Below are 8815 nucleotides of genomic sequence, written 5' to 3' on the forward strand. Positions count from 1 at the left end.
GCTTCCAAAGCCAGTTGCATTCCACGGTCTATGGGCCAGATTCTTTTCTGATGAAATTCTTCCAAAGTCAATGAGTCTACACCACAGATTAATTTGGCCCACTGTTTCCATCTTGTATCTTTATTTATCAATGGTTTTCATAACTACATCCTACCTGCAGTCATCTCATCATGTTTTTATTAAAAATGCATTGGGTACATCAGTAGTCAAGAAATTAGGGCATAATACAAACAAACTTTTCATTTATTTTAATAGTATAATTACAGCTCAGATGACATTGAATACTGATGTCTCTGCTTTTATATTGTGAATACAAAAAACTCTTTCATTTGCAAATATTTATTGGCAATAAAAGTTCTGGCAGTATTTTTTTGTGAAATATCTTGCTCCATGTTACCAACTCTAGACCGGCAGCCAAGTGCTGCTTCATTATCTGTAATTTACTTTAATTTACAGATTGCCAAGAGAGTTCACGGTTATCACAAGCAGAAAAATGGGGCTTTTTACCAGTAACTATTTAACATAGTTTTGGTAAGCTTTTACGAGTAAATGTTGATTTAATTGAAAATGAGAAAGCTTGGCGGTATATAGCCCCTGGGTGCTTTAGAATACACTGTGCACATCTAATGAAAGGCTTTGGTATGAATACTATAGTGTTCATTATAGACCCAATTCAGACACCGTTAACATGATGAGTAGGACCTTACTCTGTGAGTAGTTCCATTGATTAAGGTACTACTCTGTGAGTGTAAAGGTGGCAGAATTGGGCCCTATATGTGAAAATGATCAGCCAACAATGGTGGAATTTGTGAATCAACTTGCAGAAGTGACAAATATTTTAAATACAAAACAAACAATGTAATTACTTGAGAAAAGTATTTTCTTTGAATCTAGGGTTACCATTCAGGCAATAACAATGTACATACTTTTCAAAACACAAACTACAGTGTACTCCCTTTATAAGAGTCACATCTGTCCTGGATGATTTGATTCTTATAAGTGGTTGATTTTTACAAGCAGAGTATTTTATTAGTATAGGAATGATTTTGTCCCAGTGGTTTTGTTGACTATATGCGATTGATTCTTATTTTAGTGTTTCTTATAAATGGAGTCCCCTTAATATCAGAGCTAGGTATTAGTACTATTATAATAAACTAGCATATGCAGGAAAACACTGCAAGAACTCAGGCCAAGGCCAAATTCCAAAATAACTGATTGAACCCTGAGGAGGACCAGAGCTATCTAAAAGCAGCACTGTGGCACCACCAAGCAGCACTGATGATAACAGCACAGTTCTGGGAAATAGACTTGTCCAGATCTAGATTCGAGGGGATAAAAAGGTGTTTTTTAAAACCACGTTAGCTGCCTTAGCTAGCCAACCCTATTTGAAGAGTGTCTTTGTTCGGTTCTCTTAAATTGACAAAACAATAAATTAAGCAAAAATCAAAATAGGAGATTTTTATTCCAAAACACAAAGCCTTCCACCATAACAACAAAAGGTGTGAATTAAAACTGAGATTGTTATTTCAGTCCAAGTCTGTGTCATTCAGCCTTACAGGTGGAATGAGTACATCAGAACTCCAGATACTATATTGGTTATCCATTGAATACCAAATCTAATGTAATATTCTCATACTATTCTTCAAAGCTGTTAATAGGCTTGACCCGAGCTATTTCAAGGACTCTGGCCCAGATCTTCAAATGGATTTGGTACCTAAACTCCCATTAAAATCATTGTAAGTTAGGTGCCTAGATATCTTTGAGGATTTGGGCCTCTCTCTCTTTCTGCTAACACGATCTCCCATGTCAATTGCATTTTTCAGGGAAAATGGAAATGTCCCCTGGAAATCTCACCTCTTCAATATAGTATTCTCCAGGGCATGCAGCAGAAGAAAATAGGACTGCGCATTCCAAAATAGAAGCAGGTGATTAAAGTAAAGAGCAGGATTGAAACATGGAATATCGTGAACATATTTCTTTGCTCCCTCTTCTGTCATCTCTCCTCTCCCTGTCGACGTTCTCTGTTTCACCATGATTATTATCAAACAACCCCTCAGATATCTTTTCACAATTTACTGTTCCCTCTTCCAAGGCTGCAGGTGCTCCCCTGGAAACAGAACTGGTGCACCAGGAGTTGTGGCAAAATTCCTGGGGGACTGCACATCTGGCAAGGAGCTCAGTGCCACTGGTGGCAGGGAGTCTGTTGCTATGGGGATCCTCTGATACCCATTTCATGAGGAGGTAGGTTCATCACAAGAGTGCATGGCTACCTCAGCCAGTAGACTGATGTAGCCTTATCACAGCAGCACTGCAGTTGCTCTATGGGCTGGGGGGGAAGGTGCCTTCCCATTTTCTCCCCTTCATATCTGCTATTCAGGCTGGATAGGGGAAAGATTTGTGCCTTAAATGTAGCTCTTGCTCAGCTAGTAATATATTTGTGAGAGAATGCCTCCTGCCATCTTTTCCTGTCTAAAATGGTGTCGAGGCCACAGAGCCTCTGCCAGCATAGCTAGCAGTAGATGCAGCATATGCCAACAGAACAAGGAGTTCTGCCAGTATAGGAACACCACCCCTTCTAATGACATTAACTAGGCAGACCGAAGCCCTCTTTTGTTGGCATACCTGCCAAGTTTTGTGCAGCCTATGTGTGAAATTATATACATTTAATTGATTAATTAGCATATAATCAAAAACGTCATCTTCCAAAGATTATGGGTGCTGGTGAAAGGCATTGTCTAGAAAGCCATGGTGAATTAAGTTCTCTTTATCTACACAGCAGCAGAGCCCAAGTTTTCCATATAATCTGCCCAGTCATCATACCTCAGTCCTGATCTATGGGGGCCTTCCTCTCAGAATAACAGGGACAGTTCAGTCTCTATTGCCTTATGCAGTTCTTGGCCTCTCTGCTGAGTCTACCATTAAGTGCAAAGTGAAGTTGTGAGTTTGGAATGGTGGAGCTAGAACACAGTCCCATTAAACTCATCTCAGATAGGAGCCACCAAATATCAATCAGAGGGGGCAATTTTTAATCCCTTCTGAAATGAGCTGGATTAAAACCAATAACGTACAGATGAGAGGCTCCATATTTGATTAGCAATTTTCTGAGGCATCCACTCCCCTAGTAAGGGGTAATATAAGATTTATTTCTTAAAATTTTCCAACTAGCTCAGCTGAAAAGATTGTGCAGAGGAGGAAGTGGGGAGGGGGCTGTACAGGATTGCACTGATGAGGAGAAAGGGAAAGGACCTTGAGAGATCATGCAGAGGAGTGGACCACAAGGATGAGGAAGAGAAGGATCCATGAGGGATTGTATGGAGGGGGAAGTCACAAAGGGTTGTGTGGGGCCACAACAAGGGGTCGTGCAGAGGAAGATGATTAGGGGCCATGAGGGACATTGCAGAGGAAAGATTATGAGGGAACATGCAGAGATGAAGGGGCCATGAGAGATCACATGGGGGAAGACAAGGGGCCATGAGAGATTGTGTGGAGGAAGAAAGAGCCCCTTCTTCATGATGGATCATTTGGAGAAAGAGAAGGAAGGAACCATGAGGGACTGCATGGAGGAAGGAACAGGAGGGACCATGAGGGACCCTGCAGAGAAGGAGCCATTATGACAGTGTGCACGGAAAAAGGAGGAAGAGCATCCACAAGGGATGGCCCAGGGGAAGAAGAGGAGGAGGGATGACTAGCGGTCAAGCAGAGGAAGGATTACAAAGGAATGCACAAAGGAAGAGGGGCCACAGGAGTTCATGCAGAGGTGGGAAAAAAGGACCATGCTGAGGAAGAAGAATGATTGGGAGAGGTTGTGTGGAGGTGGAAGAGGAGGGATTGTGCCGAGGAAGAGGAATGACTGCACCAAGGAAGAAGGGTTATCATGAGTAGCCACCCCTTTGAAGAGGTGCTCAAGAGGATTGTGCTCTGAATACATAAAGTGCTACAAAATGGGAAGTACTTTGAAAAACTGTGTGTAATCCTGCATGTCTCAAATTGGGCATTTATAATTATTTGACATTTTTGGTAATTTTGGCTTCACTGTGCTTTTGTACCCTATCTGTAAAAAGGGAATAATACCACTTAGCCATGTGTCCAAGTTATTTTTGAGACCCACTGGCTCTAGCACCTACAAGGCCAAACTGCTGAAGCTCCTATAGTGCTTGCCTCTAAATCACGGTACACCTGGCACATTAGTGGCACTGTGAGGCTTTGGGGTACGGTGTAGCCCCAATAATTACATTAGCATTAGAACAACAACACACAAGTCCCAAAACAGGGAGAGACAAAACAAGCTACTCCCTAAAACAGAGAGTCACAATTCAGCCCACTTTACTCAAGGCTGTCTGACTGCAAAACTGACTCTGATTGCATACTTCCCAGCAAAGTCCCCTAGTCTGCAAGGAGGACCAGGAAACCCCATAGCATTTGAAGTGATATCTCTTCAATTTTAATTCCATTTTCCATACATCATATTATTGACTAGCTCAAGTCACACTGGAAGTTTGTGGTAGAATCTGGAAAACAGCCCACTTGGTCTTCTTAGGCAGTTATGTGCCTTGACTATACAACATTTCTTACCAAAGCTATTTTAGTTAACCTACAAGCTGATGCTCTATCAGTACAAGCATGTTGTTTGCTATCATGAAGGTCCTGCTTTGAATCAGAGCACTCCTATACAAAACAGTCAAACTGCACAAAGTTTAAAATAAGCTGAAAAAAAATATGAAATTTTAGAGACTGAAAAAAATATTAGTAGCACATATTTAGCACTTTACAGCTTCCAAAAGCTGTACAAACATTAAGCACTTAATTACATTAAAAAAAATAAAAATCAAAGGAGCTAATTCCACACCCTACTGACTCAAAACACACCTGATGAACACCAACTGGAATGATACAAGGTGTAAAGAAAGCACAGCCATGTTCTACACAACGTTGCAGCATTTATATGTACATGAGGTTTCATGAAACCAGGACATTTTAGTGGCTTATACCATTGAATTTAATAGAGTTAATGAATATTCTGAATTTCTTCTGCTTTTTTTTTTAAAGTCCCTTAGCAATTCAGCACAATATTAAATGTTGTAAACCAAAGAGGAACACTGTGAGTATCTGTTTTACTAGGTACCATTTATGGAGAGTATCCTTCACTACTAACCACTACTCCATTTTTAGCCATGTTTAAAAGATGCACATTCTGGTTTCTGCATTAATATCATCCTGCCAGATTCCATCCAGATGTGTGCAGATGTTCACTGGGGAATTCTGGATGAAGACTGAAGAGAATACTATAAACAGTATACCAGTACTGTCTGTGAGTGTTATGGTAATGGGGGAGCAGGCAGCTGCTGATTAAAAAATTCTTACAGGAGAACAAGATGCTGTTAAAATCAAAGGTGACACAATTGTTGCAGATGCCAAAATCCCATTGGCACACACGTTCTTTCTGGTTCTGAGGTTTGGATAATCCTCTAAGATGTTTTCCATTTATGCAGAATGTTTTATACTGAAGCTTCTCAAAAACTATATTCATATAAACCCCACTGAAATACTGTCACCTTTGGGCAGGAGGTAGATGGCACTTGCACAGTGATTGAAAGTTGAAATTTAGGAGAAGGCAATGGTTCAGTCACCTTCAGAACACCCTGGATACAAGTGACATAATCAGACTGCCTCACTTTGGAAGCTGGACATTTTTCCCTTGCTCCTGATTGGTCCTCCTCCTAACTGTGCTTCTACTACATAATTCTCATTTATCTGCTCCCTTCTATCCATCCCTCCCACCTCTCTCAACTCCCACCATCCCTCCCACTTATATACATCCTCCTGTTCCTTCCTTTTCCTCATCCTGTGCTCCCATTAACTCATTCGCGACACTTTCCCCATAAGCCCATCCTCCATATAATATATATGAGAACAAAAAGAACAAACTGTAAAATAACATGTAATTAACGTGATGTTTGCCAGTTTTCATCCTGATCGCTCTGCTTGTATGTTGAAAGAAAAGGAGTACTTGTGGCACCTTAGAGACTAACAAATTTATGTGAGGATAAGCTTTCGTGAGCTACAGCTCACTTCATCGGATGCATTCAGTGGAAAATACAGTGGGGAGATTTATATACATAGAGAACATGAAACAATGGGTGTTACCATACATACTGTAACGAGTATGATCACTTAAGGTGAGCTATTACCAGCAGGAGAGCAGGGGGGTGGGGGGGAACCTTTTGTAGCGATAATCAAGCCATTACCCTCTGATCCCACTGAGGGTTACCAAAAGAAACTACACCATTTCCTCAAGAAACTCCCTGAAAAAGCACAAGAACAAATCCACACAGACACATCCCTGGAACCCCGACCTGGGGTATTCTATCTGCTACCCAAGATCCATAAACCTGGAAATCCTGGATGCCCCATCATCTCAGGGATTGGCACCCTGACAGCAGGATTGTCTGGCTATGCAGACTCCCTCCTCAGGGCCTATGCTACCAGCACTCCCAGCTATCTTCGAGACACCACTGACTTCCTGAGGAAACTACAATCCATTGGTGATCTTCCCGAAAACACCATCCTGGCCACTATGGATGTAGAAGCCCTCTACACCAACATTCCACACAAAGATGGACTACAAGCCGTCAGGAACAGTATTGCTGATAATGTCACGGCAAACCTGGTGGCTGAACTTTGTGACTTTGTCCTCACCCATAACTATTTCACATTTGGGGACAATGTATACCTTCAAATCAGCAGCACTGCTATGGGTACCCACATGGCCCCACAGTATGCCAGCATTTTTATGGATGACTTAGAACAACGCTTCCTCAGCTCTCGTCCCCTCATGCCCCTACTCTACTTGCGCTACATTGATGACATCATCATCTGGACCCATGGAAAAGGGGTAGTGATCAATGGCTCCATGTCTAGTTGGCAGCCGGTATCAAGTGGAGTGCCCCAAGGGTTGGTCCTGGGGCCAGTTTTGTTCAATATCTTCATAAATGATCTGGAGGATGGTGTGGATTGCACTCTCAGCAAATTTGCGGATGATACTAAACTGGGAGGAGTGGTAGATACGCTGGAGGGGAGGGATAGGATACAGAAGGACCTAGACAAATTGGAGGATTGGGCCAAAAGAAATCTGATGAGGTTCAATAAGGATAAGTGCAGGGTCCTGCACTTAGGACGGAAGAACCCAATGCACAGCTACAGACTAGGGACCGAATGGCTAGGCAGCAGTTCTGCGAAAAAGGACCTAGGGGTGACAGTGGACGAGAAGCTGGATATGAGTCAGCAGTGTGCCCTTGTTGCCAAGAAGGCCAATGGCATTTTGGGATGTATAAGTAGGGGCATAGCCAGCAGATCGAGGGACGTGATCGTTCCCCTCTATTCGACATTGGTGAGGCCTCATCTGGAGTACTGTGTCAAGTTTTGGGCCCCACACTATAAGAAGGATGTGGAAAAATTGGAAAGAGTCCAGCAGAGGGCAACAAAAATGATTAGGGGACTGGAACACATGAGTTATGAGGAGAGGCTGAGGGAGCTGGGATTGTTTAGCCTGCAGAAGAGAAGAATGAGGGGGGATTTGATAGCTGCTTTCAACTACCTGAAAGGGGGTTCCAAAGAGGATGGCTCTAGACTGTTCTCAATGGTAGCAGATGACAGAACAAGGAGTAATGGTCTCAAGTTGCAGTGGGGGAGGTTTAGATTGGATATTAGGAAAAACTTTTTCACTAAGAGGGTGGTGAAACACTGGAATGCATTACCTAGGGAGGTGGTGGAATCTCCTTCCTTAGAGGTTTTTAAGGTCAGGCTTGACAAAGCCCTGGCTGGGATAATTTAACTGGGAATTGGTCCTGCTTTGAGCAGGGGGTTGGACTAGATGACCTTCTGGGGTCCCTTCCAACCCTGATATTCTATGATTCTATGAAAAGAAGCCCTTGAGGAATTCCACCATGATTTCAACAATTTCCATCCCACCATCAACCTCAGACTGGACCAGTCCGCACAAGAGATCCACTTCCTGGACACTACGGTGCTAATAAGTGATGATCACATAAACACCACCCTATACCGGAAACCTACTGACTGCTATTCCTACCTACATGCCTCCAGTTTTCATCCAGACCACACCACACGATCCATTGTCTACAGACAAGCTCTATGATATAACCACATTTGCTCCAACCCCTCAGACAGAGACAAACACCTACAAGATCTCTATCAAGCATTCTTACAACTACAATACCCACCTGCTGAAGTGAAGAAACAGATTGACAGAGCCAGAAGAGTACCCAGAAGTCACCTACTACAGACAGGCCCAACAAAGAAAATAACAGAACGCCACTAGACATCACCTTCAGCCCCCAACTAAAACCTCTCCAATGCATCATCAAGGATCTACAACCTATCCTGAAGGAGGACCCATCACTCTCACAGATCTTGGGAGACAGGCCAGACCTTGCTTACAGACAGCCCCCGCAGCCTGAAGCAAATACTCACCAGCAACCACACACCACACAACAGAACCACTAACCCAGGAACCTATCCTTGCAACAAAGCCCGTTGCCAACTGTGTCCACATATCTATTCAGGAGGCACCATCATAGGGCCTAATCACATCAGCCACACTATCAGAGGCTTGTTCACCTGCATATCTACCAATGTGATAGATGCCATCATGTGCCAGCAATGCCCCTCTGCCATGTACATTGGTCAAACTGGACAGTCTCTACGTAAAAGACTAAATGGACACAAATCAGATGTCAAGAATTATAACATTCAAAAACCAGTTGGAGAACACTTCAATCTCTCTGGTCACTCGATT

The 8815-nt window shown here is 42.8% G+C and overlaps 1 long non-coding RNA gene across 1 annotated transcript; it reads left to right on the forward strand.

Annotated features, from left to right (window-relative positions):
• The first annotated feature begins 403 nt into the window (after positions 1-403).
• On the forward strand, positions 404-4405 carry LOC140905867 (uncharacterized). Its single transcript, XR_012156967.1, has 4 exons — positions 404-531; positions 1824-1925; positions 2093-2241; positions 2777-4405. It is a non-coding gene; the product is annotated as an uncharacterized LOC140905867 (long non-coding RNA).
• Positions 4406-8815: the final 4410 nt, after the last annotated feature.

This window comes from Lepidochelys kempii, chromosome 2, assembly GCF_965140285.1.
Source record: "Lepidochelys kempii isolate rLepKem1 chromosome 2, rLepKem1.hap1, whole genome shotgun sequence".
In the NCBI taxonomy this organism is placed as follows: domain Eukaryota; kingdom Metazoa; phylum Chordata; order Testudines; family Cheloniidae; genus Lepidochelys; species Lepidochelys kempii.